The following is a 23,321-nucleotide window of genomic DNA, read 5'->3' as shown; positions in this document are numbered from 1 at the left end:
GGTCCAGGAAGATCCCACGTGCCGCAGAGCAACTAAGCCTGTGTGCCACAACTACTGAGCCTGTGCTCTAGAACCCGTAAGCCACACCTAATGAGCCCACGTGCCACAACTACTGAAGCCCAAGCACATAGAGTTTGTGCTCTGCAACAAGAGAAGCCACTGCAGTGAGAAGCCTGCGCACTGCAGTGAAGAGTAGCCCCCGCTCGCCGCAACTAGAGAAAGCCTGTGCACAGCAACACAACGCAGACAAAAATTAATTAATTAATTTAAAAAAAAAAAAAAAGGTACAAGAGCACAAAATCTGGGGCAATTTGAGGAATAAAATAAATATGAAAAAAAGGAATATAACCCAAAGAATAAAATAAGTACCTATGAATCCATATTAATACAATTGAATAAATAAACGGGAGCAAAAGGACAGCCCTTCCCCACAGCAGAACTTCCAGTTTATAAATTTGGAAGGAATTATAGAAGTAGAAAATTACTACCAGGCAAACAACATAGTAATAATTATTGCAGGCAAGAATCATCAAGGGATGTTAAAATTAGTGGGTGAAAGTCTAATGAGAAACAGGGTGTTTGCATAGTCTCAAAGTGTCTTCCCAGGGGATACTTATTATTGACAAAGGGAAAAACAGTAACTTTACTTTGGAGAATCCTGGCACACACCACCTTAATCAATTGATCAAAGTCAACCTGGACATAATAAGATATATTACTCTATGTGCCTTCTGATCTGATGCACTGAGAAGCACGACACACACATGGATACTCACATCCATGGTATCCTTGCCCACCCCCCACCCCAGCCCAATACATAATCTCAACTAATGCAAAATATTGACAATCTCAAGTGCTGCCAAGGATGTGGAGAAACCAGAATTCTCATGTGTCACTGGTGGTGATGCAGACTGGCACAGCCACTTTGAAAACCTGGTTGGCAATTACTTATTCATACAGTTAAACATACTCTTACCATATGACCCAGTAGTTCCATGCCTAGTATTCATCTGAGAGAAATTAAAGCTTGTGCTCACACAAAGACTTAGACACAAATTTTTATGGTGGCTTTATTAGTAATAGCTAGAACTGGAAACAACTCAAATGTCCACCAACTGGTGAATAGATAAACAAATTGTGGTACATCCACACAATGGAATACTACTCAGCAATGAAAAGGAGCAAATTACTGATATACCAACATGAATGTATCTCAGATACATTATGCTAAGTGAAGAAAGGCCGACTCAAAAGGCTCCATGTTGTATGATGCTATTTATATGGCATTCTGAAAAAACAAAACTACAGGGATTAAAAACAAATAGGTAGTTGTCAGGGGTTGGGATTGGGGAGAATAAGCTGACTACAAAGGCACATGAGGGAATTTTAGGGGGTTGATGACACTGTTTTATATGTTGATCGCGGTAGTGGTTTCATGACTGTAAATATTTATCAAAATTCAAAACAGAATGCTAAATAGGGTGGAAAAAAAAATAAACCAAAACTTCTTAAAGATATCATGTTTATAGTTACTAATGCTTAAAATAGTGTTGATAATCATAAGAAAACATCAGACAAACCCAATTGGGGGACATTCTACAAAATTACTCTTCAAAAGTGTCAAGGTGATAAAAGACAAAGAAAGACTGAGGAATTGCCACAGCTTGGAAGAGACCAAGGAGACTTGTCAATTTAAGGCAACGTGGGAATCCTGGATTGGATCCTGAACTGTAAAAAGGATAGTAGTGGACCATTAGCAAAATGAGATTAAGGTCTCTGGATTAGTTAATAGTATTGTGACAATATTAATTTTCTGGCTTCAGTAATTGCACTATCATTATGTAATGTGGAATGTGTTACTCTTAGGGAAAGCTGGATGAGGAGTACACAGGAACTCTATTATTTTTGCAAGTCCAAAGTTTTTGTAAGTTTAACATTATTTCAAATTAAAAAGTTTAAAAACATTCATCATTTCTACTTATCAAAAGATTCCATGAGACTGTAAAAAGGCAATCTACAGAATGGGAGAATGTATTTACAATATACGTATCCAACAAAGAATTCATTTCTATAATAAAGAAGTCTTACAAATTAATAACAAATATATATATATATATAACATTAGAAAAAGGACAAAAATTGTGCAAGGTTACTTCATAGAAGAGAATATCTGACTTGGCCAATAAAGATAAAAGTTGGGTAATTTCATTAGTCATCATGAATATGCAAAATAAAACCACAATGAGATGCCGCTACACACTTAATAGAATTGCTACAATTAAAAGGCCAATAATTCCAAGTGCAGGCAAGGATTTGAATTAATACTGGATTTTCACATCCCTTTGATGGGAGTGTAAATTGGGACAGTCCACCAAAGGTAAAGATATTTGTGCTTTGTCCCCCAGTAATTCTGCCCCTCAGTATACAGAACTAAAACTATATGTGTATATATTCATCCAAAGACAGCCACAAAAATGTGATAACAGTACTATTTGTAATAGCTCCAAAGAGATGCAAACCAAATGTCCATCAACATAAATTGCATCGTATTCACACAATGGAATAGTATGCAGCAGTAAAAATGGAGAAATCACCACTATACATGATAACATAATTGAATCATACAAACATAATATTGAGCAAAGAGAGGGAAAATTCCTCTGTGATGACAGACATCAGCACAGTTGTTACCTTTGGAGAGAGGCAGGCAGTGATAGAGTGGGGAGGTGATGACTGGGTGGGCCTGAGGGGACAATGGTTACGTCTGTGTGTTCACTTCATGAAAATACATTGAGCCGTACCCTTATCTGCATATGTTACACTTACAAAATATTTAATTCTTAAAACCTTTTGGAAAGAAAATAATAAAGGAAAAATAGTAATGTTTTCATGAAACTATTTAAAAGTCCCTTTGTTTTGAAGAAAACACAATTGTTGTGGGTAAAGCACTTCTCTGTATGGGTGAAGAAAACACCTGGGATAGACCTTTTAAATGTAGGTGTGATGTAAAATCCGAGACTTCTCTATGCTGAAACAGTCTCAGCAACGTAAACAAATGCCAAAAGCAAGCAGACAGAAAATTAGAGAAGAAACTAACCATACAAATCTGGAGAACCAAAAACAAACAAAAAAATTAGTTTCTAAGAAATTAGAGAAGTGAAAATACATGTTTTATATGCTAATCAAACCACCCTGCCATGGTGATTTTGGGAATCAGCCTTCTCTGAGCGAAAGCCATGGGTTACCACGTGGGGCAAGGATAAAGAAAGCAAAAGGTACATTGCATAATGAAAGGGCATCAGAATGAAAAGAAAATAATTTCCTGGGACATGAAATGCAATCAAGCCAAGACCCATATTTTATCTCTGCTGGAGGCAGTCTTATTTGTTAGTAAAGTGCTGGGATAATCAACCATTGTTCTCCCTGCCAAGACCGTCAAAACAAATACAAGCTTCTTAGCTCAGTGCTAAAAATGTCTGAGCCTTCAGAGAACAGCTGGGCAGAAAGCAATCTTGTTCGATTTCAGCACATTTTCCCCTAGTATTAGGCTGTCCGAATGCAACCCACATCAAAGCATCCCAGACATCCGCTGCAGGGATAGACCTGTCATGTGAACACGGCCTATCAAACTCGAGCAAGCAGAATGCACAATGAAACCACTTTAAACTTGTCCAACTCCACATCTACAGGAGCAAAGACTTTGAAGCATAAAAAAGCTACTCTAAACAAATAATTTCTTTGAGTTGCTTTTTAAAAATATAAAAAAATAATGGTCTGCCTGCAAAATGCTGTGTCTTGGTAAGGCTCTGGGAGTGTTAGAAATGATTCGTGATCTCTTGGCTATCTATTTCAATATTGCCTAAGGGACACCTTCTTCTAAGCATTTTCGGAATTATTCTCCAGCTATTGTCAGCTTTTATTAAAGTATGTCTTATTTGTGGCTTTGTGATTTCTATTAATTACGAAGTGCATCAATTAGGATGTTTGGGATTGCAAGTAACAAAAAATTAAAAATAACTGATTTAAACAATACTTCTTTTATCAAGTAACAACAATCTAGGGTGTAATGTACAACATGGTGACTACAGTTAATCATAGTGAACTGCATATTTGACAGTCAGTAAGAGAGTAGATCTTAAAAGCTCTCATCAAAAGCAAACAATTTGAAACTATGTATGGTGACAGATTTTAACTACACTCACTGTGATGTCATTTTACAATATAAACAAACAACAAACCATTACTTTGCACACCTGAAACTAATATAATGTTATATGTTAATTATACTTCCATTTTTAAAATAAATAAATAAAATAAAACAGAATGCCAGAGGTAAAACAGTCCCAGGTGGGTTAACTCATTTGCTCAAATGGTTCATCAAAGGCCCAAGTTCTTTCCATATTTCTGCTCTCTTGTCTTCATGCTAGGTCCCCTTATGGTCATAAGATGGCTGCCACAGTTCCAGGCCTCACATCCAGATACTAAAGTGTTAGATGGATAGGAAGTGTTCCTGTGAGTTTCTTTTTATCAGTGAGAAAAATATCTTTGCAGAAGGCCTCTCAGAAGATTCATCATCATGTTTTATTGGTCACAATTGTGTCATATGCCCATGTCTAAGCCAAAAGGGATCACAATGCAACCATTAGACTAATTTACTTCTAAACACAGGGATAGGGCAAGCTTTCTATGACTGATATGAGGGAGGAATAGACACCCAAATATATGTGGGATCCTGCCAGTTAAGCAGAAAGGGGAACAGGCTGTTAGGTGGGCAACCATCTGTGTCTGCAACAATTGGAATGCAGAGCAAAATATGTTTAACTAAGTTGAATTTTTGGCTTAATTGTGGTATATGCAGAAAACCTTTTAGATTGTGACCTTGGTTATTGAAAATTATTCTGAAACATTAATCCCCTTTTTTCTCTACTATGTAAAGTGGAATGACATCTTTGGTGCCTCTACACGGTGACACTCCTCTTCTCCTACCCTTTGAGACCTCCTTCTTTATCCCCATCCTCAGGAGGGCAGGAGTAAACCTCAGCCTCCAGGTCTGTACAATGGGCTGTTGCCTCCTTGGCCATAGATGATTGGAGCTGAAGTGTATACAGTGGACACCAGCTGGACCAATCAGCTTCTCTTCCCTGGGAATCTGGAATGGGGGCACCATCTGATTGCATCAGTTTCTTCAAATGGTTGGGCCTGTAACACAAAATTTCCAGAATTGTCGGGCAGCTGTCTGTGTGTCATTCGGGATGTGAAAAGCTGATGTTTGGGACGGTAAAAATGAAATAGATATACAGAGAGACATAGTCACACATTTTGGCCCTGTAAGTCCCCTTGAAATCCACCCCCCCCCCACACACACACCCAAATCCAGATCCAAGCTAGCTTGAAGTAGCTTACGTTCCCTGCAGCCGAAGAGTCGTAACCCATACATGAGAGCACAGCGTCCCTTTTCCAGGGTGACTGAGGATTCTGTGACCTTTTAGGGTCATCCTTAAGGACTTCCAGTTCTCATTAGTCAGAGCTCTGTGTGCAGAAAACAGAAGAAAATGAGTCATACCTGTCATAAGTTCACCCCAGAAGTTGCTACAAAAGTTTCCTTCGTTTGAAGTCCATCCTAACTATTGGTTCAGTTTCTAAAGCTTTAATTCTTTTCCCTAAGGAAGTATTCAAACAAAACACTTCGCAGGAAGGACGACAGTCAAGTGCGAGTGGTGCCTGCAGTGCTGTGGGCCGGAGAGGCAGGTAATGGGACTCACACACACTGAGCTCCAGCAGTCTGCTCTCCACGCATTGTTTACTCCATCCTCACCACATACTCTGCCGCAATCACTGTAAAACCATTCTACAAATGAGGAAACAGAGGTTCAGAGAAGCTGATTGATTTTGCTAAGGGGAGGAAGATTTTAAACCCTGATGTGAGGAGAACCACAGCTAATGATGTTTTCACTATTTCATGCTGTCATACAGGAGGAAAAAAAAAATGTGCCTTGATTGGATGTCCCATTAGGTAGATTCTGATTAATGGACTTTTGACTCTGGTTATTATGAGTATTTACCATCCTAATATCAAATCATTTGTATATTCCAGGAAAGAGACACAGGGAGGATGACCGCCTAGCACCAGGTCTATTAAGATATTTCTGCATTTTTCTAAATTAATCATTCCCACATCTGGGAGAAACAGAGGACAAGAACTTTTAGCACCTTATAAAGGCGGAAAACCCAAAAGCCAGAGAAGGTAAGTGACAGGTGCAGGAGCCTTACCTGGACCTAGAAACACTTTGTAACCATGTGGTTCTGGCTATCACAGTAGGTGTACATTCTTAAGCTGTTGATTTTTCTTGACTAATTAAAGCTGATTGGAGTTTTAGAGCTGGGCTTTGTTTTTGTTTTCCCCTATCTTTCACATACTGGAACTCACAGGCTGTCTTGCTGCTGCCAATTAGCAATAATGTTGGAGAAGAGTTAGTCCCCGCTGTTCCCAGCTTGTATGGGAAGCTGTCAGAATGAGATTAGGGAGAATCAGGCAAAACTGTACATTTCAGTGTGGCTTGTTCCTAGCAAGACAATCATGCAGATGTTTAGATCAAACTTTCCAGACTCAAAAGTGTCACAGACACGAAAAGCTGCCCATCTGGAATATGCTGCAAATCGGAACCAAATATTTATCCTCTCCTGCTGCTGTTCTGTAGGCCAGTTAACTTTTCTCAACCTAGTGACTGTTTTCTTAGTTTTATTTAGATTTAAAAAACAAAGCAGCTGACTTGGTTTTCTTCATTATGGAGAAATGTCACATGCTTATTTTGATGCATTCCAACATTACAGACATAAAAGGTAGAAAGGGAAGATTTGGATTGGAGTTTGTAACACTGTCAGTAGCTTTTCCTGTAGATCTTGCCAATGTCAAGAACATCTTGGGGAATGTAAACCACAGGAAAACTCCAATGAGTCAAAATGTCCAGGGGATGGGAGATTCCAGGTTATCCCAGAGTTACCCAGAAAATCCTTTTCCCATCAAGCTTGATGTTGAAATCTTACTGAAAGGTGTGAGTTTCATTTCCTGCTCTAAGAAGCACAGCTCACTGTGAATGTGATTTAATGCTTCTCTGATAGTCGAGGGTCAGCCTGGACCTCAGGCTAAACATTCTGGACCCCAATTCCCATTGTCCAGAAAACAAAACAGGAGATTGGGTAGAATTTGTACTTGACCCCAGGCCATGTTTTTGAAGTTCCTTGAATAAGCTTCTTCCATGTATTTTGCTCCTTTTTCCTTGTAGAAGAAGAAAAACAAAAGTCTGCAAAACTGGGGGCTTTGCCTATACAAATTCCAGTAAAGTCAAGATTTTACCGGATTTAAATATTTTCGTGTAGTCCTAATGGAAGATGCACTGAGGCCTCAGCCGTCAGGAGGTGGGAGCCATCCTTCCCTTGGCCTCAGGCCCTGCACAGGTGGAACTGGAGAAGCGAGTCCCTCCCTTAGCCCTTCCCCCACTGTCAACCCCCCACCCCCAATAGAGAACAGAAGGTAGGGGCTCTGTATTTGGTCGTTTCTTCCCAGATCATTTGTCACTATCTAGACCAGGGTTTCTCAACGTAGGCACTACTGACATCTTGGGCCATACAGTGCTTTGCTGTCTTGTGCACTGTAGGATGTTTAGCAGCATTTCTGGCCTCTACCCACTAGATGCCAATAGCATTCTCCCCACCGCACTCCCCCAAGTTGTGACAACCAAACATGCCTTCAGACATTGCCAAATGTTCCCCAAGGGGCAAAATGCCCCCCAGTTGAGAGCTACCAGTGTAGACAGAGGCACGATTATTCTTTTTTTCCCCCCTCTTGTCAAGATTATGAGTTTTCTTGACCTTGGCAAGTAATTTCATAACATATTTCCTGTGCTATTTTATGGAAGAATGCAAATAATTCTCTGATGAAAGTAATATTTTGCTTTGAATTGTGTGAGGCAGGTCTCATTAAAACAACTGCAGGTTGGCATTGTTTTTAGAAGGCAGTAGATTTGTTTTCTGAATCAGTTCTGATTTTGAGTTTTAAATACTGAATTTTCATACTTTCCTAAATTTCCTTTGAGGTCACTGTCATCACGGACATGAAGTCAGTGTCTTAGCCACAGTCTCTCGTGTGGTACTGTCATCCTCAATTTCATATTTGCATCCATCACAGAAATATTTTTACTACTGTTGCTGCTTCCTAATGCTTAAGAGATTTTCCACCCACTGTTTTTTTTTTTTAAATCCCTTATTCCGTCTCTCCAGTGGATTGAGTTACATTTAAATTAGATGTTCTTAAAGAACAGTCAGTAGATTTCAAAAAGAAATCTGCTAAATTGGTGCAATCCAGGGGTTAGTTTTATATCCCTTATTTCAAGCCTACAGAGGTATTTATGCTATAGAAAGAGGGAGGGGTTCAATTGTTTTGGATAAGCAGATTTTCTGTATGTTTAATGCTGCCTTGAAAGTCTCTATACACAAATCTTTGTGCACACGTCTCAGCAGCACTTTCAGCTAAAACTTGAGAAGACAAATACAGGGTCAAAGGGTATGAATTTTTTTTAAATAAATTTATTTATTTATTTATTTTTGGCTGCGTTGGGTCTTTGTTGCTGCGTGTGGGCTCTTCTCTAGCTGTGTTGAGCGGGGGCTACTCTTCGTTGCGGTGCGCGGGCCTCCCACTGCAGTGGCCTCCCGCGTTGCGGAGCACGGGCTCTGGGCGTGCGGGCTTCAGCAGCTGTGGCTCACGGGCTCTAGAGCGCAGGCTCAGTAGCTGTGGCGCACGGCCTTAGTTGCTCCGCGGCATGTGGGATCTTCCCAGACCAGGGATCAAACCTGTGTCCCCCACATGGGCAGGCGGATTCTTAACCACTGCACCACCAGGGAAGCCCAAAGGGTATGAATGTTTTAAGGCTCAATACATATTGCCAAATTACCTCCAGAAGGTAGTGCCCATTTTCAGTCTCTTTATTGGCAATTCTCTTGAAGGGTTTCCGTCTTGTTCTGTCAGCCTCCAGGCCCGTGAAGACATTTCCCACGGGACAGTCTTCAGATATGTCAATGGAATAAGATCCATCTCAAGATATCTGTCAACAGCCTCCCTGGGCCCATCTCAGACCATCTGTCAGTGGCAACTCTAATATATTTTTGGAAGATGCTGGTGCAGTTGCCAAAAACAAGCTTGCAATATTGAATCAGGTTTTCCAATCAGTGAGGTTGCAGAATTGAACTGTGTTAATGGCGTGTGACAATCTTAGTCCAATATCCAGAGACTCCTAGAAGGAATGTTTCCTTGTAAATTTAAGGGCAGCTGCAAGAGAGGGAATGTGGATTACCTTTCACGTGAATTCTGTAGCGCTCGCACCATCCCAACCACGTTGTAAACCTGGCAGCGAGACTTGATTGCCAAGCCTCAGCTTCAGGCAAGACTGGGGAGAAAAACACTACTTTGATTCAGGGCTGCAGTACTTAGAAAGGCACAGCGATGCCGTCTGACTCTCACACATGCAACTGGTTCCCTGAGTGGGTTTGTATTCCATGCCACCAAAGACACGTAAGTGTGATAACGTACGTGCCCCCAGGAGATAGAATCAGCTTTCTTGCAGTGTATGAAATGGTCTGTAAATTGGAAAGCACTATACGTACACGAGTTTATTACATTTGTCATTGTATTGTTACGAGCTCTGAACTGACTCTGAGATGTGGAATTGAAAGCATCTAGAATCTATCCATTGTATTTTAGACACACAAAATTGTAAGTCCCTTCCCTAAACCCTCCTTGGACACTTGAACTCTAAAGAATCATGGAGCGCAAATCAGCATTTAGTTTCAAGAGGCTAGTATAAATTTCAAGCGTTCAGACGGCCAGAGCTGCCTCTGCCCTCAAATGGATGATGTGTTCTCTTTTCTCTGTACCACTGGCTGAGTCACTCTTTGAAGTGTCACAGAGTCCCCAGATATCCAGCCTGTTCCTCAGCTCCCTGGACCATATTGTCCCCTTGGCATCTAGTATGAATGAAACAAACCACCAAAGCCAGAGCAGATAGAAACCACAAGGAACACATAAGAGACAGAGCCCGGGGCCACCACCTTGCCAACGAGGCAGACTGGAAAGGCAGGCCTGACCTGAATGGTTTCTCACTATAAGTACCTTTAATAAGAATGGGCTGTACTCAGCCACCCTCAGACAATCAAAGCATCTTATCTGTTTCTCCTGTATGTGGCTTGTCAAGGATAAGAAGGGCCTGATTTCTTTCTGTCTTTACAAGGCCACCAAAATGGGGATTAAAACAGCTAAGATTTTTAAAGTACTTTTACCTGTTATTTCATATGGTCGTTCCAATAATTCTACAAGCCAGGACTTTTTATGTCTTTCAGAGAAAATGAAACTGAAGCCCAGAGAGGTTATATCTCACCTGAGGCTACACAGGGAAGAAGTGGCAAAGCGAGGACATGAACGCCAAACTGCCTGACTTTAAGGTCTCTGTTCCCTCCATTATCGCATAGTGGAGTCCTGGGTTGGGATATTCTTTCTGGTTTGGCTTCTGAGATAACCTCGTCCCAGCAGATCCACAATCTTCCATCTCTGCCTCAGAGCTGCTATTGAGCTGTTGAGGGAAAGGAAGTGGGTAGAAGGTGAGAGATCCAGTCAGAACGAAAACTTAAGAAAATTACTTAAGTGAAAAATTACTATTACAAGGCATGATATAAATTTGCTTATAACTTTGTGCAATTTTTGTGTTAATTTTTCTATGTAAATGAACCCATTCTACGCTACATCAACATACATACTTTACCTGTGTCTTCCTACAAATTTTTGTTTAGTCTCACACTCCTAGTACCTGGGAGCCCTGGCCATCTGTGTTACACCTAGAACTTAGAATTGCCTTTCATTTTCCTTCAGTCCTGAATCGGTGTGGAATTCAGGGACAGTGCAGATAAGAGTGTATGATTGTGGCAGACACAGGCTGCCCAGTTAGTCCTATTTCCAAGTCCTCTCTGCTTTGGGCTGGGCTCGAGAGACTGGGAGGCAGTGAAGAAGCAGGAGTGTTCCTTCTAGCTCCCTCTCTTCCCTTCCACCTGGATGCCGAGAACTTTGGGGCTGAAGGGCAGTGATTCTCAAACTTGAACATGCATCAGGATCAACTGGAAGGCTGTTAAAACACAGACTGCTGGGCCCCATCCTTAGAGTTCTTATTCAGCAGACCTGGTTGGGATCTGAGAATATGCAAGTCTTATAAGTCCCAAATGTTGCTGATGCTGCCAGTCTGGGGACCATGCATTGGAAACCATTGCCCTAGAGCAACACCCTAGTGCAATCCTGATTGCACTTTATACTCCTCTGAGAGGTATTTTAAACATTTTGATGCCCAAGCTGCTATTTAAACCAATAAAATCAGAGTCTTCTGGGGTGGGGGGCGCATGTATCAGCATTTTTGAAGCTCATCAGGTAATTAAAAAGTGCAGTGAAAAGTTGAAAACTGTTGCCTTAAAGTGGAGCCTTACGATGGAAAGAACGTGGGTTCTTAAATCACTAAGTGTAGGAAAGCAGTCTGTCAGTGAGAAGTATCCACTTTAGATTGTTATATGAACAAGAAATAAACTTTTATTATGTTAGGCCGCTGAAATTCTGGAGGTGATTTGCTATTGTAACCAGCATTGTCCTAACTAATACAATAATGGTAACTATTAAGAACAAGTTTTCAGAAATTCTCTTTTTACCTCCTGCCTTCTTCTCCTCTGATAAGGAAAGTATCTATCTGATTGGTTCCAAGACACTCACTGGCTCACATTTTCTAAAGGTGACGTTTCAGTGGGAATAAGGTTCCAGCACATGTAACATAGTAGCCTCTTTTTCTCGCTCTTCCTTGCAGCCAGGATGGCAGGACAGCCCTACATTCCCCTCTCCCCACCCCTCTACTTTCTCTCTGCTTGGACTCACATTCATCCTTTCCACCTGGAAGCAGATTCAGAGTTCTTGACTCGGCCTGACAGGTGTTAAAGTAGCCAGATGAAGCCCAAGATTGAGTCGCTCATGCTAAGCCCCACGTCAGCGAACCAAAACTTAACTGAGTTTCGAGGCTCTGTTCTCCCAGAAAAGGAAGACTGAGGTCAACCAATCAGGGCTTTCCCGCTCAACACAAGTTACCTGACACAAGTTACCTTCTCCGAGGCTTCCTTTTGCTCCATGTAAGGACAGCAACCCTGCTTTAACCAATCAGTAAATGCCCAGTATAACTTCCTTGCCCCTGCTCACTTTGGTCTATAGAAAATCTCTTGCCTGGTATAATGCATTGGAGCACCTTTCCAGCTGCTAGATTGGATGCTGACCAATTCCTGAATGACTGACTAAAGCCAATAAGATCTTTAAAATTTACTCAGTTGAATTTTGTTGACATAGGAATTGGGCAGAAACTGGGCAAATATTCTGGGCAAAGGTGACACAATGCTCTTTTCCTTTTCTGATGTATGTCAAAAATCAAAACCAAACCAAACCACAACGACAAAACACCTGATTCAACACATGTCAACAAGTGCCAGAGACTATCCAAACTGAGAATATCTGAGAATTGGGATTGAACAATGAGGAGAAAGAACATGAGTTCCATCCTTGCTTCCTGACTTTGCACTAGGGCTTGGGACCAAAGCTCTCTCTAAAAATAAAGTGCTTCTTATTGCCTGCATGGGGCACTGCAGAGAATGGGGTCGATAGGCCAAGACAGGATTCAGGTGATTCTGGGTCCCCCTGGCCAAACATCTTTGTATACCATCCCTGAGCTAAAAAGATGGTGTAATTGAGATGGTAACATAAACACTTAAAAGGTATGGTGACCAACGAAACGACATGGATGACTTTTTGAGAATTCAACCCATATCTGCCTTCACTTTAAAGCAGGTCCAGCAATCACTTGAATAATAAACTGGACAGATTTTTTGCCCATAGAAACATCAAGTGTTACATGGAAAGGAATGGAAAGGTTAATGGCTCTACAAACATATTTTGCAGCTTCTGCCTTCTCATGATAAATGTGAAGGGACAAATACCCTCAGGTGAGAATTTCTTTCCCGGCTGAAGGGCTGTGATCTGCCCCCACTCCCCGCCTCGCAGCTCTCATTCTTGGCGCCTCCTCTCTACTTCCCCTAGTGGGAGAGAGACAACTCTTTCAGCTGCAACCAACAAAATCCAGCCCAACACAGTAGGAGCCCAAATAAAATTTACTGAATCACGTAATCGAGAGGCTGGAAACAGGACTTGCTTCAGAGATAGACTGATTCCGGGGCTCCAGCACTGTCCTCAAGGTCCAGCGTCTCATTCTTTTCCCGAGTTGATAGTATTTCCAGACATGCGCTCACTACAGGGAGGAAGATGCTTACCAGGTGTTCAATCTCACACCTCTCATTCAAGCCCAGCGAGGATAGACCGAGAATCTCCTTCCCAGAATTCCCAGGGAAAGTCTCGTTGCCTCTCTAATTGGCGCTAATTAAGTCATATGATTATCAATGAGCCAGTCATTGGCAGCCAAGGAAATACAATGCTTTGATTGGCTTAGGCCTAAATCACATGCTCTATTCCTGACCCCAGGGTCTAATCCTTCTAGAATCACTTGATTGAAAAGGGAAGGGGCTGGTGAAGTTGTCAAAAGAAGGAGTGGATTCTGAGTGTCCAGAAAGCCACAGATACCCGCCACTGGTGCCCCTAACTTCCCAAGTCAGCTCCAGAAAATTCTTTAACTGTTTCCTCCAAGAGGAGCTCGGCAGGCACGTCTAACTTCTTATACAGCTTTTCCAACTAGTGGCGATAAAAGGGGCAATAGAAGGGGGAAGTTGGAGACAAGAATAAGCCTAAAAAGGGAGCAGAACCCTGGGGCAAAGATCTCGTGGGAAGTAAAAGGCTGCTGGAATGAGAGCTGTGTTGCCTGATCTGATTGTCATTACCCCGGCAAAGTAGCCCGCGGCACAGGCACTGGATACTGGATAAGTGTTGGAGATATTCTCTTTCCGAGGAGACTCACCAGGCGGATGCTTCTTCCCCTGTTAGCTCCGGGCCACTTCTCTTTCTCCACTCTCTTGACGCACACATAGATCCTTTTATGACGCTCCATGGAAACCAGAGATGGAATAAATCAAAAGTGGTCAGAGGAACCATTGTTCTCACTTGTAAAATAACTGAACCCTTGTTAATTTGTTGCCAGCCTTACATTTCTCCCGAGAGCTCCCCATTGGATGGAGGCTGTAAACAGGAAGCTTGAAACCCTCAGTCATCCTTTGTATTACTTATTGTTTGTGGGCAGCTGCAAGGGATTCGCCATCACAGAGCTTGTGAATCCTAGTGGGGAGATGAGCCGTATATATTTCTAAGACAGAATACCCGGAGGAGAAACTTCATTTCTTCAAAAACAAAGTAGAAATGCGGCTCAGGGATGAGGAAAGAAGCATTTTTTAACAGGTGACAGGTTTGCCAGAATGGTAAAGTAACTCTTGGTTTTACTTGGTGTACGATCAGCAGCCCCCCCACACTGTGGCCAGAAGAAAATATAAAAATTCCTTCTTCTCCTGCAGTACAGCTGAAGATGGACTACAGCTATTGAGAATACTGAAGTGTTGGGGTAATAGAAGGACAAGGCAGAACTACTCCTGTCCATGCCGAAGAGAACCCTTATTGCAAAGATGGTGCCTAGTGAGGGTTAGGAGCTAGGGTCCTGGTGCCAGACTGTATGGGTGTGAATCGTAGCTCTCATACTCACTAGCTATGGGACTTTGGAGAAATCACTCAGCCCTTTTCTCCCTCAATTTCCTCATCTGTAACATGGGAATAATAATAGTATCTACCACATTGGGTTATTGTGACTATTAAATAAGTTATTATATGTAAAATACTTAGGAAAAAGACCAGCTCAGTGTAAGTATTTGTATGTATTAGCTGTCGTTATGACTAACCACAGAAATAAACGTGGCAGCTTAACAGAACATTAATTTATTATTGTATTTTCTATATTTCTTTATGCAGGGCACAGGGCAACCTCTGTGTGGCAGCCAAGGGCTGACCTCAGCACGAGGGCAATTCCTTATTAAGTCTGCATTTCTCTGGGAGTCTGGGCGCCGTTGTCAGAGTGGGCGCCTGTGTGTCCAGCCTCAGGCCGGTCTAAGAACCCAGTATCCTCGCCTCATTCTCTGTACTTGGATCTGACTCTTACCAGGATGATTAACGACTGAACTTTCTCTGAAACTCTTCCCACAGAGGTATGAGCTCAACCTTTAACCTCAGAAGTTTCTTCGTGGCTGAACACAATGGTCAACTATCAGTATAGTTCTCAAATTCTGGAACTTTTCAGTATAGATCCCCAAATCTGAGTTATTTTCCCTCCTCTGGAATGTAAACCCCGTGAGACTGGGGACTTGACTGGTGTTTGTTCACCAGTGCACCTCTGTCTAGAATCAGGTCGGCACTGGATTTGTTTATTGAGTGGATAAATGGATGTGACTGGATGGAATCAGCCTTGACTTTTACTTCACACAGAATATCAGCCTCACAGCCCAGGTTGGGTTTTGCCCAGTTCCGTTTTCTCAGCCATGACTAGTGCGTGAGGGAGCTCAGACCTGCTGGTGCTTTCTGCAGCCTTCTTGGGTCTCCACTCTGTAATTCCCAGTAGCTAGCCACTCCTCACCCCCTCATATGCCCAGAAAAACAAATTAAAGTGTAGTCTAAATCTCTTCAGGAGGGAAGAAAGGTTTTCTTCAAATAAAAAACAAAATCAAGCAATATTGCCTGTGAAACAGGCAATTTACCAAATGAAACATTTCTCATAGTAGGGACCAAATGGATTACTGGGTACCGTCAATAAAAATCAAGGTGTTATCTTCCAGGTTATTTGATTCTGTGGGGTCTCTGTACCTTTCATTGCCTTGAGCTGTCTTACAGCTTTGTAAGTGGTAGCTGATCAGTACCAATGCAAATAATTCTTTTCTGTAGACATATGTAAGAGGTTTCTCTTGCTCCGTAGCAGACTACCACAAATTTGACAACTTGCTGTAACATAAATTTATTATCTTGTATTTTCTGTGGGTCAGGAGTCCAGGCGTGTTAGCTGGGTCTTCTGCCCAAGGTCACAGCAGGCTGACATCAAGGTCGTGACCTGGTCTCTTCTGGGGCTTGGGTTCCTCTTCCAAGGTTCCTGGTGGCTGCCAGAATTCATCTTGCAGTTACACATCTGCGGTCCTGCTTTCTTGCTGGCTGTCAGTTCTCAGATTCTAGAGGCTGCCTGCCATTTCCTGTCATGTGCCCTCCACTGCTTGGCAGTTTGCCTCTCAGAGGCCAGCAGAATCTTCATGCTTCAAATCTCTTCCTTCAGGAAGGGTCTGGTATCTTTTAAGGGTTCACTTGATTAGATCAGACCCACTCAGGCTAATCTCCTTTTTGATTAAATCAGAGTCCCAAAGTTTTAATTACACCTGCAAAAATCCCTTCACTTCACCTTTGTCATCTAATGTAACCTAATCATGAGAAGAAAGCCGTCATATTCACAGTCCTGCCCATACTCAAGGGGAGGGGATTATATAGGATGTATACACCAGGGGGCAGACAGCTCAAAATTCTTCCTACCGCAACATGCAAATAGATTTTGAAAATTGCCCCTACCACCCTCCGTAGAGCCAGTTTTGCATCTATTAAACAGATTTATATCAACCTCTACATGTATGTATCTGCTTTTTGAATTCTCCCTTGAACTCATTGTATCATCTTACTGGTTCCTTAATTAATGAATGAGTCGAATAAAATCTTTGACATGTGTTCATTTTATATTTGTATGAGTCATGAGTTTAAAAATATTATACTTTAACATCACCTTTATAGTAATAATTATCTCATAGTTTCTCTTAAAACAGTGGATGTGTTGTTTACTTTTACATGCATAACTAAAGGGTTCTTTCCCTTTTCCAGAAATTACCCCAAAGAAGTATTCAGATTGTACCTCTTGACACCTGATACTATTTGCTGCTTTGAAAGGATGGTGTTTCTAGATTTTACTGATCTCACTTGAAGTGGCTTAATCCTGGCACCCAGTAACACCAGTACTATCTCTTTAGCATTAAAAAGGGCAAACAACAGCCCCACCTTACCACTTTTAGGTTAACTTCCTCGTTATGTACAAAAAATATCAAAGGGCCCTGCTGACATTTTCTCCTGGAATCTTGGGCTTCTCGGATTTTGCTATTGGGGTGGGCAGAGGGTTTTCTCCCCTCTGTGTTCAAAATGATGCACTTTTCTCATCTCTAGCAGTGATTAGTAATCTGTACTTAGCATGATGCCTGATACAAAGTAAGTGTTCGGTAAACGACAGCCCTCTGCTTCCTTTCCAGCCACTCGGTGAAGAGTGAAGAGAGAAAAGACATGGGATGCCTGCCTTATCCTGGGCTCAAGCTCCTTGAAGGCAGGGCACGTCTTTCACAAGTGAGTATGGCTCATAGCCCACTCCTGCTTGTTTTCCTAAGCAAAGCAAAATCTTGCTCTGCCAGAGAAACAAACGAAAGCATTGTACCAGTTAAATAATATGTAATAGCTGTATCAGTATCCTGTCTTCTCCCAGTCAGCTAACTTTGTAATGTGTAAATGCTTATCGGACATACAAAATCAAACTACATAAACTGTTGTAAAGTGGAAGGAATGATTCCGATCAGTCTGGCAGAGTACAAGGCCACAGGAATTGTATTTTGCTTCCCTTTCTGCAGTTGAGGTAGGGGATAGATGGGCTCTTGGTCTGGACAGCTGCTGTTTGTCCAGTGGAGTAAAATTGAAACTCCGTGCTCACCCAGACACTCCAAGGGCAAAGCTAGTGTCAGAAGCTGAGCTCTGCTCAAGTAAATAGATAAGGGGCCCACTCCTTAAGTCAGGGAAAACTTCCCTGTCTGCACATGTGCCGGAAGGCTCTTGGGCGTCTAAAAGGAAGGGCACCCCATAATACCTGCGGACGTGCACCCACAGCCCTCTGTGGTGGGATCCATCTTAGCAAAAAGTTGCGCACGCATCTTGGGGAGGGTCCTAGGACCAGTCAGGTGTAAAAAAAAAAGAAACAAGATAATCTGCCAAATGTAAAGAAAGACCCGGAAGGACTGTCCTGTGTAAGTGATTTAAATCACCTCTTTACTGCACTCCTCATTCAGGAGCCCACACTCCACTCTGGGTATGTATTTCTGCCCTGCTTCTGACTTAAATAAATAAACTGCTTCCCTGTGTGCTCTCCCATATGTTGTGCTGTGTCTCTAATAATAAACTTTGTATCTGGTTTGTGTTTTTTTCCTCCTTGAAACATTTTTGCTTTCAAACGGGGTAAGAATCAGGGAATTTTGCTTCTAGCCTCTAGCCCCTGCTGGACTGGCGTCTAAGTTCAGTCCCTGGGCAGCGAAATAAGATCCTGCTCAAGACTACTGTCCCTCCAAGAACACAGTCAGGAGCCAGGCTGACATTCTGGACAATCATAGCAAAATGATTTTCCTGTCCAAGTTTAAAAGGCATCCATCCAGTGTTTATAACTGGTCCCCCCAGTCCACCCCTCATGCTACCTCCCTCTCAAGTTCCCTCTGCCTTCAAAAGCAAAGGCTGTACCACCATAGCTTTTGCCTCCAGAGTCGTTAGCATATATTGAGTATGTTTCATTAAGGTGTGTTCTGAAGAGACAGAAAATCCACATGACTGTCTTTATCCATTTTTCATTACTACATGGTAAGGATGACACAACAAGCTAATTTAGGAAAAGCATTAAAGAGGGGGCTTAAGATGGGGAGAGGAAGTGTAGCTTGCAATGTACAACTTGAAAAGGCATTCAAGTGTGAGCAATGCAAATCTTTGAAATTGCTTCCGGATCCACTGTTACAGGTTACATTGTCAGCTACCTGTATTGATTATTATTTTGTAATTTATTTGTTAGAATTTCTGCTAATGGACACTTCTGAATCATCTTCTGCATTTAATGTACCTAATACCCATTGATCAGGTCATTGGCTTATTGGTTATCTACTTTGCTGCTAAATGATTCTCAATGATTGCTTTTTCATTACACATTTTTATTCCTGGAGCAGCTTCTACTGTGTCCCATTACACTAATGGAAATTTTTTTTTTTTTTTTTTTTTTGGCGGTATGCAGGCCTCTCACTGTTGTGGCCTTTCCGGCTGCAGAGCACAGGCTCTGGACGCACAGGCCCAGCGGCCGTGGCTCACGGGCCCAGCCCCTCCGCGGCATGTGGGATCCTCCCGGACCGGGGCACAAACCCGTGTCCCCTGCATCGGCAGGCAGACTCTCAACCACTGTGCCTCCAGGGAAGCCCTAATGGAAATTATTGATATGGACATTATTAGGCACTGAGCTTATGAATTCTATGATACACAATAACATTCCATTTCTTCAAATGGTAGAATTGTTCCTGTATAATTAGCAGTAAATATTGACATGTCAGTGAAATTAATTTATTTACTATAAAGCAAAAGAACAAGAAACATCTTTAGAAAGGAGAGGAAACACCAAATATTTTGCATTACTATGCATACTTTGGTAAAAATAAATATGGCAAGTTCGGTGTTTATGTTTAACACTTTGTGTTGAAAATTCTTTAACATCCCTAGTTAAACACAAGAATATTTTTGGTTATAGTTGCTGTAAACACGCCCATGTTACAGATAGAAAAGTTAGCCTCAGAGTCGCCAATATCTGCATTGTTTTGTCCAATATGGTAGCCACTAGCCACATGTGGCTGTTGAACTCTTGAAATATGGCTAGCCCAGGGCTTCCCTGGTGGCGCAGTGGTTGAGAGTCCGCCTGCCTATGCAGGGGACACGGGTTCGTGCCCCGGTCTGGGAAGATCCCACATGCCGCAGAGCGGCTGGGCCCGTGAGCCATGGCCACTGAGCCTGCGCGTCCAGAGCCTGTGCTCCGCAACGGGAGAGGCCACAACAGTGAGAGGCCCGCGTACCAAAAAAAATATATATATATGGCTAGCCAAAATTGAGATATGTTGTAATTATAAAATTTATACCGAATTTACACTGAATTTTTAAGGTTTAGTATGAAACAAAAGAGTGTAAATATTTAGTTAACATTTTACTGATTATATGTTGAAACGATAGTATTATTTTTTAAAGAATTGTTTGATGTGAACCTTTTTTTTTTTAAGTCTTTATTGAATTTGTTACAATATTGTTTCTGTTTTATGTTTTGGTCGTTTGGCTACAAGGCATGTGGGATCCTAGCTCCCAAACCAAGGATCAAATCCGCACCTCCTGCATTAGAAAGTGAAGTCTTAACCACTGGACTGCCAGGGAAGTCCCGAAATGATAGTATTTTGAATAGTCAATAAAAATAAAATATATTATTGAAATTAATTTTATCTCTTTCTTTTTTCTTTTTTTTTCTTTTAGTGTGGCTACTAGAAGAATTTAAGTTACATATGTGGTTCTCATTATATTTCCACTGGACAGCACAAGTCCTAAGTGGGTCGTGTCTAGGGCTGTGCTGTCCATTAAAGTAGCAAATAGCCCCACATGACAGTTATATTTAATTCAATTTAAAATTCAGTTCCTCAGGCACCTGTCAAGTGCTATTGCCATATATGGCTAGTAGTTAACCATTCTGGACAGCACAGGTAGAAAAGACTTACAGAATCCTAGAAAGTTCTACTGGGAAGCGCTGGCCTAGAACATCACTAAGCAGGCGTTGGAACTAAGAATGCCACTCTGCTAAGCCATTGTCCACTGAGTTTGTAAAGAAAATAGATGTGTCATAGCAAAGGTAAAACTGCAAATAGTGATAGCATGTTGGTGGTAGTGATGATTATTAAATACGGGATTCATCCTTGGAAATTCTCTTCTAAGTGCTGCTCAGGATATAGCTTCAGAGACGATGCTGATCCATTGGGGTGACCACCTAATTTTGATGGACAGAAAAGATGTCAATTAGGTGGAAAAAACTAGAAACACTTAGTATGTTTCATTAAGTTTTAGTGAACACGAGTTTCTGTGTCAGCTCCAATTCCCTCTTTGTAGGGGTCTGGAATCTGCTGTCCAAAGAAGTTAGGCTACAAAACAGGGTCTGCGTCTCCAAGTCAGTGAACACCAGTGTATGTTCTGCTGGGCTACTGCCCCTCCATTAAGGGAGCAGTGAGATCGGTCTGTATGTTTAGGGGTTAGGGGACTACAGGATGGGGAGGTCACAGATTTTAAAGTAAGCACTTAAGGGGAAAATTCTCTAAAGTCAAGAGTCAAAATGATTCTTAAACCATCACCTTCAGAATCACAAGCCAAATTTAATTTCTTTAGTCTCTCTTTTATTTTAGCTGTGACCTCTTCTCCCTAGCGCCAGAGAAGGCCCAGGTGTAGTCCAAAAAATATGGCAAAGAGGTAAAGGGGGAAATGAACCAGAGTTTCTCATTTTCTTTCTTTGGCACACTCTCTTTTTTGTGATGGAAGGGGAATGGTGTCCAAACACATTTATTTGAACATATACACAGTGGAACACCTCTGCAGTTTTGTTTGCTTTATTCTGTTTGTCCAAAAGTGAAGACACAAAGGGAATTTGTTATGATTGTCCTTTGTTTTCAGAGAAGGAAACCAAGCCTGTGAGTGATTAAGTCCACTGTCCAGGGTCACTAGCTGGTTAGCAGGTAAACCAGGATTTAAACCCAGGACTCCCCGAAGCCAAACTCTGCTTTACATCAAAATACCTGTCTGGGGCACCCAAGACGGGGCACAGTAGTGTTCCCTGCTGCCAGCATTAACGTGGGTGTAATTAGTTAACCCTGTCTATTGTTTCTGAGGTGCATTTCTTAGCCTGTGGGAGTCTCCACGCACCAGAGTACAGAGGCTAAGGATCTTTGTTTTGTCACTGATAAATGATCTGCAGGCTCTTAATCCCAGTTGCAGATTCCTCATTTGTAAAGCTGTTGGCATGTTTGCACTGAGCAGAGTGGTCTCTGCCAGCTTAGCTTCCCATTGCAGTTTGGGATTTTTTCTTTTTTTTCTTTAAGATTTTTATAGAGCTGAGTATAAAATGGCAATGTTTTCGTAAACGCTTAAGCATCTTTAGTGAAGTTAATTTATAGAATGTAAATGTTCCTCTCCGGCAGTTTAAACCCAAATTCCTCAGCAGTGGAGTGGGGGCAGAGAAACAGGAAACCACTCTGTTTCATTGTTCGTGCTCAACAATAAAAAATTAAACGGCCTGAAAAAATGCAAGCCAGAGAGAATTTTTTAGACATTTTCTCCTCCGAATTTGAGTGATGGTGATGAACACAAAAATTGCATGCTTCTCTTTTCTTTTTTTTCCCCCCCACAGGGCCTGGCAGCTGTATCTTGGACGTCTGGGGTGACCCAGCCCACATGGCACAGTGCTGGGCACGACACCCAAGCAGTCACTCAGTTACCTTTGCCAGCTGCACACCTTCCAGCCTTCCCTTGGGAAAGGCGTGACCGGCCGGTGAAAAGCTGTATTGGGCAGCCCCACAAGGCCCTTTTGCACAGTCTGCTAGAGAGCTTAGCACTCAGCCAAAGTCTGCAGGAAGCTTCCCGTGGTAAGGTTTTTTTTGAGCTACTTTCTGCTTCTATTTTATAGCCCCATCCCTGTTTTAGTGTCTTTTTTTTCCCCAAATTATGAGACAGCATGAAATCTGCCTTCTCTGTTCTGTTCTCCTGTGGCACCAGGCAGTATATATAAATAAGTAGGTATTTAATATATCAAAAGAGCAGGTCTTTCTCCTCCATTCTTATCTATGGCTTTAGCAGTTCAACACCTCCTTTTATCTCTTGTCCCTTAACCCTAATCACATCCAAAAGATGCTAAATCCTCTGTGGATATGATGACTTCTTTTTTTTTTTTAATTGTGCATAGCTGACACCATCCTAGCCTTCAGATCAGGAGATTATGGACACCGTACACTAACAGAATGAATTCAACAACTAACATTGAATAAGTGCTAATGCTCTGTCAAGTGCCTTATAAAAGATACCTCATCCCATTCAATTCTCGCAACAATCCTGAGACAGGTGCTGTAAGCATCATTCTCATTTTGCAAATGAGAAACAGGATCAGAAGGATTCTGTAACGTATCCAGGGCCACGCATGTGGCTCGTAAATGGCAGGGCAGGCACCCTCATCCGAGTCGTGTATGTCTCAAGTGCCGCACTGAGCGGAAAGCCAGCTTTCCAGATTGCCCGTGATGGAACAGGAAGACATTCCTCAGGCTGGGTCTCCAGGCTGACCAAGACCAGAAGACAAAGTAAATTCAGGTACCTCTCATTACACGACATAGCTCCGTATTTGGAAATC

General features: G+C 42.0%; 1 protein-coding gene and 1 long non-coding RNA gene across 5 annotated transcripts in view; one reads left to right on the top strand and one right to left on the bottom strand.

Moving 5' to 3' along the window:
• Positions 1 to 862: 862 nt before the first annotated feature.
• On the bottom strand, positions 863 to 14,216 carry LOC115857540 (uncharacterized). Of its 3 annotated transcripts, XR_009564880.1 has the most exons (5): positions 14,025 to 14,216; positions 10,428 to 10,619; positions 8,949 to 9,322; positions 5,404 to 5,529; positions 863 to 5,199 (listed from the first exon to the last, which is right to left on the bottom strand). It is a non-coding gene; the product is annotated as an uncharacterized lncRNA (long non-coding RNA). The 3 variants fall into 3 exon arrangements; XR_004041273.2 differs by lacking the exons at positions 863 to 5,199; positions 5,404 to 5,529 and having other exon boundaries at positions 8,608 to 9,322; XR_009564879.1 differs by lacking the exons at positions 863 to 5,199; positions 5,404 to 5,529; positions 14,025 to 14,216 and adding an exon at positions 13,387 to 13,461 and having other exon boundaries at positions 8,608 to 9,322.
• Positions 14,217 to 14,344: 128 nt separating this feature from the next.
• LDLRAD3 (low density lipoprotein receptor class A domain containing 3) overlaps positions 14,345 to 23,321 on the top strand; it is a 279,192-nt gene continuing 270,215 nt past the window's right edge. Inside the window, exons 1-4 of one of the 2 annotated variants that reach the window (XM_060303355.1) lie at positions 14,345 to 14,458; positions 15,020 to 15,252; positions 17,371 to 17,461; positions 22,332 to 22,566. The gene's annotated coding sequence lies outside the window, so the exon portion shown is untranslated. Of the gene's footprint in view, positions 14,479 to 15,019; positions 15,253 to 17,370; positions 17,462 to 22,331; positions 22,567 to 23,321 lie in introns of both variants that reach the window. The other variant, XM_060303356.1, reaches the window with a different exon arrangement.

This window comes from Globicephala melas, chromosome 8 (assembly GCF_963455315.2).
Source record: "Globicephala melas chromosome 8, mGloMel1.2, whole genome shotgun sequence".
NCBI lineage: Eukaryota > Metazoa > Chordata > Mammalia > Artiodactyla > Delphinidae > Globicephala > Globicephala melas.
This window is presented reverse-complemented; position numbering and strand designations above follow the sequence as displayed.